Source organism: Octopus bimaculoides, chromosome 8, assembly GCF_046866305.1.
Source record: "Octopus bimaculoides isolate indiv1 chromosome 8, ASM4686630v1, whole genome shotgun sequence".
Classification (NCBI taxonomy): domain Eukaryota; kingdom Metazoa; phylum Mollusca; class Cephalopoda; order Octopoda; family Octopodidae; genus Octopus; species Octopus bimaculoides.
In genome coordinates this window covers 86,114,510-86,125,402 of record NC_142935.1, presented here as the reverse complement: position 1 = coordinate 86,125,402, position 10,893 = coordinate 86,114,510, and the positions used below count along the sequence as shown (strand labels likewise).

Here is a 10,893-nt window from a genome sequence, read left to right as displayed (position 1 = left end):
AAAGTCCATGTGGAAAATTTTTTTTGTCTTAATTCCATGTTACAAGAATTGTATTACATTTACAAATGTAATAAAGGTGTACCTGTATGTCAAATATATATATATATAAATGCAGTATATATGTACATATGTATGTGTGTGTGTGTGTATATATATATACATATATGCATGTCTGGTATCTATCAGTTTCTATGGCCACGTGTGTACATGTTAATGTATATTTTTCATCCCAACATAAGTTCTGTTGAAATCACATGTACATTACCTTACAAACTTCAGACTTAAATAATGTTCCTCACCTACACCCTCTAAAATATAACTACCCCACTCACTATTCAATGACCCCATTTGACCTTCAAAATAAAAATACTTTCATTCATTTCACATAGTTTACTCTTTCTATTTAGAGCCAAATTCCCACCCTTAAATACAAATTATATTCTTTTAAACCTTTCTTTTCTAACTAGAAATCTCTGTCATCCAAACTAATGTATACTACATACATATGTTAAAAGCTAGAATTAAGCAACTAAAATTAGAAACACAATCTCATTCATCATAACCCCTCCTCAACCACCAATTTTTCAACACTTAATAGTTTGAGAGTTTCCATTACCAGGATGAAGCCTGGTAGTGAAGGGCAGTGTCAGGACTAGAAGTGAGGGTGAAATAGTGAGTTGGGATCTCCTAGGAAGAGTAGTTTCTTGTCAGAGGATTGGGTTGTGTACATGTGTGGATATGACTAGAGTTCTGCCGATCCTGTTCTGATTTCATCTTGAGATAAGAACATCCTTATTTTTCACCTTTCCTGCTACAAGCTGTCATGGGGATTTCCTTTTTTTTTGTTTCTCCTGATTTTCTACTGCTGACATTCACAATAGTTAAGGATTAGTAATGACATTTTGAGACTGTTTTCTGGGGAAGGTAATGTGGTGACCAGAATAAAAAAGGTGACGCTCGTGGCAAAGTTGCAAGGCATTCAAGACATGGCCAGTCTTACTCCAGTTTACTTAGAGGGAAGTGTGCTGAATCTATATCAAGAAATGGATGCAGCAGATCAGCTGAGAGTGAAGACTGAAGAGTGTCTGGAGGATGTATATACACAAGGCATATTCAAAGCTTACAAGCTTGGGAGAGTGAGATGGATGCAAGCTGATGACTGTGTGAGAGAGATCAGGAGATTAACTGAGTTTACTAGGAGAGCAATGGAGTAGATTGTGAACTGGCTTTTGTGACTGGATTCCCTGATCACATCTTGATAAGGTTGAAGCAGCTACTGGACATTGACACACCAATGGGCAACTTAGAGGACAAGAGTTCTGCAAATCCTTGTGAAGCAAAGCTATATACTCTGTTCTGATTTTGTCTCAAGGTAAGAGTCTCCTTTTTTTTTTTGCCCTTCTTGCTACATTGGTCATTGGAAGGTACTGAGCCTTTCAGCTACAATAACACATACACAAATATAAATACATGCATATGTGTATATATTTGCTTAATGCCTGTCTTTTTTTCCAAGCATCATTTTATGAATGAATGCTCTACCTGTTGCAAACATTTACCTACACTTCAAGTACAGAATAATCATTCCAGAGAGCAATTGGTTGTAATGTCAACATCATCACTGTGTTATAGAATATGAACATTCCCCTCACATTTTCATGTCCACATACATAGACATATATCACAAGCTTCCTGCAGTTTCTCTCAAGAAGACCTACTCACAAGCCATTGGGTGGCTCAAGGCTACCCCAGAGAACACCCAGGGTACCATGCAGTAGCACTGAACCTGAAACCACGTGGTTGTGAGGCAAACTTTTTAGCCACAGCCATACTGGTACAAAAACACATGACGTACCATCATTGATGTGTGTTGGATGAGTCATCACTATCTGTACTTCCTTCATAAGCAGTTTGGCGATCACATCTCGTTCATGTACTGTTTTAATATGATTCCTATTACTGTATACTCTTCTTAACATCACCCCTTTATAGAGAGTACTGGATATATTTTACCAAGTAGTAGAAGTAATGAAGTTGATTTAAATCTCAAATGACCAACAGAAGAGAGGTCAACTGCAGAAGATGAACTAAGATGAGAGACTGAAAGAAGTAAGAATATGAGGAAGGAAACAGAGATTGGAGTGACTGCATGGAAGAGGAAGGAGAGATGGGATTATTTGAAGATGTACTTAAAGAGAGACAGTAATGTCAGTTTGCAGTTTAGAGGGGGAAAGGAAACAGATACTGATGGTGGTGGTGGGAAGTATTGAATATGGACAGATCTAAAGTTTCCCATTGTAACATGAATGGTATAGTAGAGTGAATAGAAGAGAGGGTATCAAAGAAACAAGAGGGGCAGCATAATGAGACTAGGTAAGGCAAAATGTGCAAAGGGCTTATGTATCCCAGCTCTCATCACTCTGTATTAGTGTATTTTTTTACCATGATGTATGGGTGGCTGGGTCTTCTCCAGCACTATGTATATATGTGTGCATATATATATATATATATATATTTATAAAATTAAGAAAGAGAGAAACAAGTTTCAATATTCATTCAATCCATTTCAAATTGTCGGAATTCTCCACAATATACATAGATACATTCACATATATAAGATATGGTAAAAATACATAAATATATAAAAATTTATAAGCATAAATATATAGATATACTTGCGAGGTTGAATGTCTATATTAGAATCAGTGAGGTGGGTAGATGAGAAAGTTATAATCAGCCTATAGGATTTTAATCTAGTCACCCTTCATATTTTGGATTCATCTTAAAATATTATATGTAACGTTATAATGTATCTTAACATGTAACTTTAATTCTATCATCCGTACGAACAGTAAGGTCCGACAAAGCATTTAAAAAAAAAAATTCTCAACTCTTTCACATCTCTTAAAATTTTAACAACACTTTGAATCTTTTAACTCTGAGGAGAGAAGTATAGATAATTGCTATGGTTGGAGTTAGCTCGCCTATACCAACTTATCTCTTCCAGAAACAGCTGTCAGACTTTGCACTTATCCAGGATTCCTCTTAAATAATCTTATACTAACTTTCTCATCTACTCCCCTCACTGATTCTAATACGGACATTTAACCTTGTAAGTATATCTGTTAATACAAATATGGTGTATATGTGTGTGTGTGTATATATATATATATATATATATATATATATATATATATATATATATATATTGTTGTTGGCACTCCGTCGCTTACGACGTCGAGGGTTCCAGTTGATCCGATCAACGGAACAGCCTGCTCGTGAAATTAACGTGCAAGTGGCTGAGCACTCCACAGACATGTGTACCCTTAACGTAGTTCTCCGGGATATTCAGCATGACACAGTGTGACAAGGCTGACCCTTTGAATTACAGGCACAACAGAAACAGGAAGTAAGAGTGAGAGAAAGTTGTGGTGAAAGAGTACAGAAGGGTTCGCCACCATCCCCTGCCAGAGCCTCGTGGAGCTTTAGGTGTTTTTGCTCAATAAACACTCACAACGCCCGGTCTGGTAATCGAAACCGCGATCCTATGACCGCGAGTCCGCTGCCCTAACCACTGGGCCATTGCGCCTCCACACACACACACACACACACACACACATATATATATATATATATATACGTGTGTGTGTGTGCATGTGTTTGTCCTCCACCACTACTTGACCATCTGCATTGATTTATTTATGCCTCTGTAACTTAACAGATTGACAAAAGAGACCAATAGAAGAGGTATCATGCTTAGAAAAGGTACTGGATTCAATTAGTTCAACTAATGAGGTTTAAGGCAGTGCTCCAGCATGTCCGCAGTCGAATGACCGAAAACATGTGAAAAATATACAGGTTCTATAAGTTCCACTCTGACCACTCAGCAATTTTTTATTCAGAAATATCCTCCATACACATCACACACCTCCACCTGCACATTACGTCTGATCCCTCTTACATCTAATTTTTCTGTCAGCTCATTCATGCCCCACAGTTCATACACACTAACATATACATCCAGTAAAACATGCTTACTTCATTGACTTGAAGCCTTCACAAATCCTCTGCTGCATAGTACCAAGGCCCACATCTTACTACCATGCAGCATTGCCCTTCATACACAGGCATCATACAAAATGCTCTTCATTTTGTGGGAGAACCCTTTCCAGGCAAAGAAGTAATAGCTTCCTGAATTTTCTCCACTATATTCTTATTAATATGCTTTAAGAACACTCACCTCTACTGATAATTCAGGTCAACTAAATAGGTAACCTAATTACCAATAAAATGTGGGTGTTCTTGAGAGCCTTCCAAACATTTGAGGGAATTTTTTCCTGTGCATTCTAAGTACTATGCAATTGCCACATGTAACATGCATCTTCTGCAATAGCTTGTCTGTAAACCCATTGCATTTCTTGTGTATCATAGTTGGGAACACTGAATGAAATGTCTACATATTTCTTTTCTACATATTAAGTATGACCTTTTTCTGCTGGATCTGTTTACTCTCTTATTTATTTAAATTTCAGTCTTTGCTAAGTTTTCTTTGAGGTTTCACAATACTAGGTTTTGCTTTTAAATCTGGAATTTCTATTTCTTCCCTAACTCGTTTCTGAATTCAGCTATGAAAACAAGGTCATCAGCATACAAGAGTTCCCACAGGTCTCTAGGACTATTTTTAATAGAAGGAGGCTGAGGACTGAACCCTGATTGACTCCTACCAGCATGCTAAATTTGTCATTAAATTCAATAATGCCTTGCATCTTATTTACTGCATCATTGAACATGGCTTGTATGACCTTCAAGAACAAAGGTCTTAAGATCAACAAATACTAGATATAGGAGCTTATTCCTGCAGGTGTCTCAGGAGGAAGTTATCATCAGCAGTACCTCTTCCTGGCACTAAGCTGTCATATCCTATTGAGTTAAATTCTGTTCCTAATTGTGTTATACATCTTCCTGTAATTTTCATGAAGTGGTCCAATAATATATATCTGTAGTTATTTTTTTCTGATGCATCTCCTTTGCCATTGTAGTAGTTGAAGATGCTGCTTTGCCAATCATTGGGTACGACACTCTCCTCCTGTACTACTTGACTAACTATGAAAGTGACCAGCTCATGCCTCTGCATAACATTTTAAGCATCCTTGGTAATTCCTAATGGACAAGGTACCTTCCTTGTCTTCATATCCTTAATTGCACTTGAAATGCAACAATTGTCAATGTGAATGGCAGATCCCTCAATGGAGGTATCTCCCTCAATGAAGGTGTCTCAAAGCAACTTTTAATTGTCCTCTATTTTAAGAGAGTCCATCTCCTTTGAAATGCTTCAGCTGGTACTTCCCCGAACTTACAACCTGTTTAACTCTTTGCGTTTTCAATCTCTTTACAATGTCACTAAGTGTAAACGTGTTATTATTCTGTATGGACTTCTAACATCATGATTGCACCATCCCATAGCAAAACCATTGTACTACACTTTGACAATTTTTGATATCTTGGTATCTGAAGCAGCTGGAGATATGATAGTTTGACCAAAAGAACTGGCTATTGCAAGCAAAAATAAATACTGAAAAAAAAAACGCCTTTGGCCAAATTTGGACATATGACATTATAACATAACAGCAACGATATATATATATATATATATATATATATATATATATATATATATATATACATGCACACACCTCTGCTATGTCATCTCTACAATCTATTTGAACCTACTTTTTATTGAGTTAACATGAATTGTTGCAGCCCCAAAATTTTACACCTGACAGTAAGAGTGCTGAGTAGGTAGTATGTTCCAAAGGTTACAATGATGTTGGAACCTGGTACTTACCACTGGAAGTTTATGATGTCTCAATAATCATTTAACAACTGTCCTAATGATCAATGGATTGATGTTGTTTAGACACACCAACAACCAACACAGTCTTGGCTTTTAGAATTTAAGAAATTCATTTAAAATACAAACAAAACTGTCAATTACCTACACAAAAGTACATTAAATGTGTCAGCAGCTGTAGTGTAGACACTAATGACATCAGTTATTTTACAAGAACAAACAGGGTATCAGGTATAATTTTACAGTTACAGGAGATAAAGTTACTGATTGACTTACGGTATGTATAATATTATACGGTAATGTGTTAGAAGTCATTGTACAAAGTACAGGTTAAGCATTTTCTTTCATATATGAACTCTGTCTTGCTTCACAAGGACTGTGTTTGGATTATTAAGACTAGATTTTTTTGATCTCAACTCTTCTACAGTGCAGTAATTAATTTTGTTTGCACTTGTATATATGTTTCATTAATATTTGGGTGCTAATGGTTATATGTTAACACTGAATATGTTTATTACAGAAACATACTACAGATACACATACATCATCATTTAATGTTCACTTCTGATCTATGTAAGCATGGGTCAGATGGAATTTGCTGAGGCAGATTTTCTACAACCCTCATCCATTTCCAAGCAAGGTACTATTTTCCCCATAGCATGGAAGACTGGAAACAAACCACCTTGGTTGTATGATGATGCTCATTTACAACCATCATGTAATGTCTAGACAAAGGTACACACATATATATATATATGACGAGCTTCTTTCAGTTTCCATCAACCAATTTTACTCACAAGGTATTTGTCAACTTGAAGCTATAATAGAAGATACCTGCTCCCACTGACATACAGCAGGAATGAACCAAAAATCATGTGATTATATAGCAACCATGGTGTCATTATTTACTTTTATAAGAAAAAATGTCTAGGCATTGAGTTGGTTATCATTAAAAAAACAAAGGGAAATAATCAATTAAAGGTTAGTCTCTAGCTATGTATAAATTGCTTTAATAAGTCAAATCTAGAATAAGGTAGCATGGAAAAGTGGACATTAAAGCAACGATGATGATATGTATATGGATGCACAAACATATCTACATATATATGCAGTAAAAAATTTACTTCACAAGCACTCAGTTCTGGGTTCAGCATGGTACTTTGGGCAAGTGTCTTCTACTATAGCCTTAGGCTGGCCAAAGCCCATCATTATATATATATATATATATATATATATATAAACAAATGATAGACATAATAAATGGTATACATGGGGAACTTTATTGCTCACAATGATTGTTTCGACACATCCTGCATCGATCCCTTGCGGTGGGAAACTATAGAACTAGTTGTGGTGCATCCCTCGGGCAGAAGCGTCTCCTGAAGAGGCACTTCTGCACTGAAGGGTGCACCACAACTATATATATATATTTGTGACTGTGTGCGTGTCTCCCACCACCACCAGCAACCAGTGTTGGTTTATTTATATTCCAATAACTAAGCAGTTTGGTAAAAAGACACTGACAGAATAAGTATCAAGCTTACAAAAAAGTACTGGGGTTGATTTATTTGATTAAATCACCAACACCACCACTACTACTACTACTTTATGTCAAGTTTCCATGAGGGCATGAGCTGGATATATTGACAGAAGTAAAAGACCACTTTTTGTTCCAGTGCCTTAGTTTCAGCATGGTTTCTATGATTGGATGCTTTCCCAAAGTTGACCACTTTACAGTGTGTACTGGGTACCTATTTTTTTGTTTTTTCGTATTGCTAGCTACAAAGCAACTTCACAAATACCACAACAAACTACTTCAACTGAAAGAGAGAACAAGAGAAAGAGAGCAGTTGCTTGATGTGAGGTGTTGAGTGGTTAAAGCATGATGGAAGAAACAAGAACAGGTTTATGACTGTGAAGGAGATTCATGGCTACCTTGTATTTTACATGGGTGGATGGCTGAAGTGGAGCCAGAAAGAGAGGTAAATGTGGTGATAACATGGTGCCTGACTACCCCAAAGTAAGATATCTAAGAAGATTAATAGAAGAGAGTGCGGAGACTGAAGAACCAGGAAGGGTGAGTGAGGTTGCAAGAGTGTGTGTGGGGGTGGGAAGGGAGAGATGGACAAACACTGGTGGAGGTGACTGGAGCTTTACAGAGCGAAAGTAGGGAATGGTAAATATGAATGTAGGAGAATGGTGATAAGAACTAGACTAAGATGTCATATATGTAACATATATAACACACAAACATCTGTATGGGTGTATGTATGTATATATATATATATATATATATATATATATATATATATATATATATATATATATATACATAAATCAAAATAAGCAACAAGGATATTCAAGGTTACTGCAGTACAATCGTTTCATGCGACTCCATTTATTTAAGCAGTGCGAGCATTACATTAAATGTAAAATGCAGAGCAATCTTCAGTTGCACAAAGATACAGAAAGTTTACTGAAATTTACTTTCAGTGGAAGGATATATTACTGTTGTAACTACATTTAAACAATTCAAGTGGGAAGGAAGAATATAAAAAACTATTTTGACTTAGCCAAAGCAAACAGGCTAGTTTATATTCTTCCTTCCCACTTGAATTGTTTAAATCTAGTTACAACAGTAATACGTCCTTCCACTGAAAGTAAATTTCAGTAAATTTTCTGTATCTTTGTGCAGCTGAAGATTGTTCTGCATTTTACATTTAATGTAATGCTCACATTGCTTAAATAAATGAAGTCGAATGAAACGATCGTAATGCAGTAACCTTGAATATCCATGTTGCTTATTTTGATTTTTGATCACCTTATTTTTTGGAATTGTTTGGATAATACTATACTAAATTCTGGTGCCTAAACTTAAGTACCACATTCATTTTGAATCTAAATTTTATATATATATATATATATATATATATATATATATATATATAGGCACGAACTGTGAAGTTCACTTTGCAGCCATAAGGCTTTAGGTTCCATCCCACTGAATGACACCCTCTATTATTGGGCCAACCAATGCATTCTGAATGAAATTTGGTAGATAGGAACTGTACAGAAACTTGTTGTGTGTGAGCATGTTTGTGTACTTCTGTGTCTTCACATTGACATCATCTGAACACAGATGCTTTACTCATTTTTATGTCTACAGTAAACAATACATCCTGTAGTTTGACATTTGCATTACTTGTAAAATAAGTGTTTGTGACAGGAAAGGCACCCAGCTGTTGGATACTGATTCAATAAGTATTGTCATAAGGAAAAAGCAGGTGTAAAAATTACATACACAAACAAATACATATATGTATATACACACCTATTACATGCATATATAGTAGCTCTCCTACAAAGAGAGACGACAGGTTCCTGGGGTTTGCTTCTATGTCCAAATGTTCCTAAGTTCAACATTACTGTTGTCAATACTGAATATGTATACAACATGTTTGTACAGTACAACTATACCTTAATGATACTCGACTGTACCATATACTATAATAATAACTGGGTACATCTCAACTATACCTTACTAATACTTGGCTATACCTTAACCAATACCTCAGAAATACTTGGTTACACCTTAACTATACCTTAGTAATATTTTGAATTAGCCTTAAACACAGTTTTCATGTATAAGTAGAATAATAATGATGAAGGTATTTGTAATGTTACTGTACATTCTTTATTCCTAACATTGTCTTGTTTGTTGTTACCATATCAGCCACAGAGCAGCTTTCCCTCTCACCTTTTATGTTGTACAAATTTGAATAAGTCTTAAATCTGTATACCCAACCCTAGCTAGTAATAAATATTTCTTCACCAACACTCTCATCATGTTTAATGTTTAACCTTTTAGCATTCAGATTAGTCAATCAAATGCAATGCTCATTTATTTACATTGCTTTGAATTAATCACGCATTATCTTGTAATTTTGAGATTTTGATGATGTGACTGTATATTTTTAGACTGACATTGTAGGCTAGGTGTGAGAGGTTGGATCTAGCTGGTATGAATATAAACAGGTACAGTATTTGTCTGATATGGCTAGTTTAAATCTTCAAAGAGAATTACAGCTTTCTATAGAATTAAATTAAAGTCTATAGCCATGTAACACTGTTGTTGGTCATCCATGTATATACATTTGGTACTGTATTTTCTGAGATACAAGTTGACAGTATATAGTGTAAATGTTCAAAAATTATTGCTATCTTTCTTGAAGCAATTCACATGGAATGTTTGGTCCTCCAAAATTGTCTTGGTGAAAGAGTTGACCTACCTTTTTTGACGTAAAGTTTGGTTTTAAAAATTTGACTTGTATGCTGGAGAATACAGCAGTTTTTCTGTTTCTTCTTTTACTAAGCGTTGTTTCTTACTAATTATTGTAGAATGTAACTAAAGGTACAGAACTTTCCATATGTTACACAATGTGATCTTGGTTATTTAAGGTTGTCGTGCAGATAGGATTCATACAGCAAGAACCTGCTATGTTTATTATTAATATATTTATGTCCATTATGGTTTCCAACATAACAGTATATGTGACAATTCTTGAAAACACCATCTCTTCTGGCACCATTTTTACACTTGTGAGATATATTGGGGTGATTAAGTAATTGTAAAAACCACAATTAACCATGAATAACACCATAATGTCACACAAAGGAATAACAATCGGTAATGTATTGTATTTACAGGGTGACACCAAGTAGCTAATAATAATGATTGTGCAGCAATAATATCTATTGTGCTCCAAACAGGAGCAGTGTAAAAAATTTGGATATACAGACCAGCTTGTTCACATCTCTACAAGTTTGTAAATTCAAAAGCTATAACTAGGGGAGAACCTTACATACAAGGTGGCTGTGGGGTAAGAAGCTTGCCTCCCAACCACACGGTTCTGGATTTGGTCACATTACATGGCAAGTTTTCTACTATAGCCCTGGACTGCACAAAGCCTTGTGAGTGGATCTGGAGAACAGTAATTGAAAGAAGCCCATTGTGTGTGCATGCACATGTGCATATGTGTGTG

At 35.6% G+C, this 10,893-nt stretch overlaps 1 protein-coding gene across 7 annotated transcripts in view; it reads right to left on the bottom strand.

Annotated features, from left to right (window-relative positions):
* LOC106871890 (vesicle transport protein SFT2B) overlaps positions 1 to 10,893 on the bottom strand; it is a 76,103-nt gene that overhangs the window by 6,132 nt on the left and 59,078 nt on the right. The window lies entirely within an intron of this gene.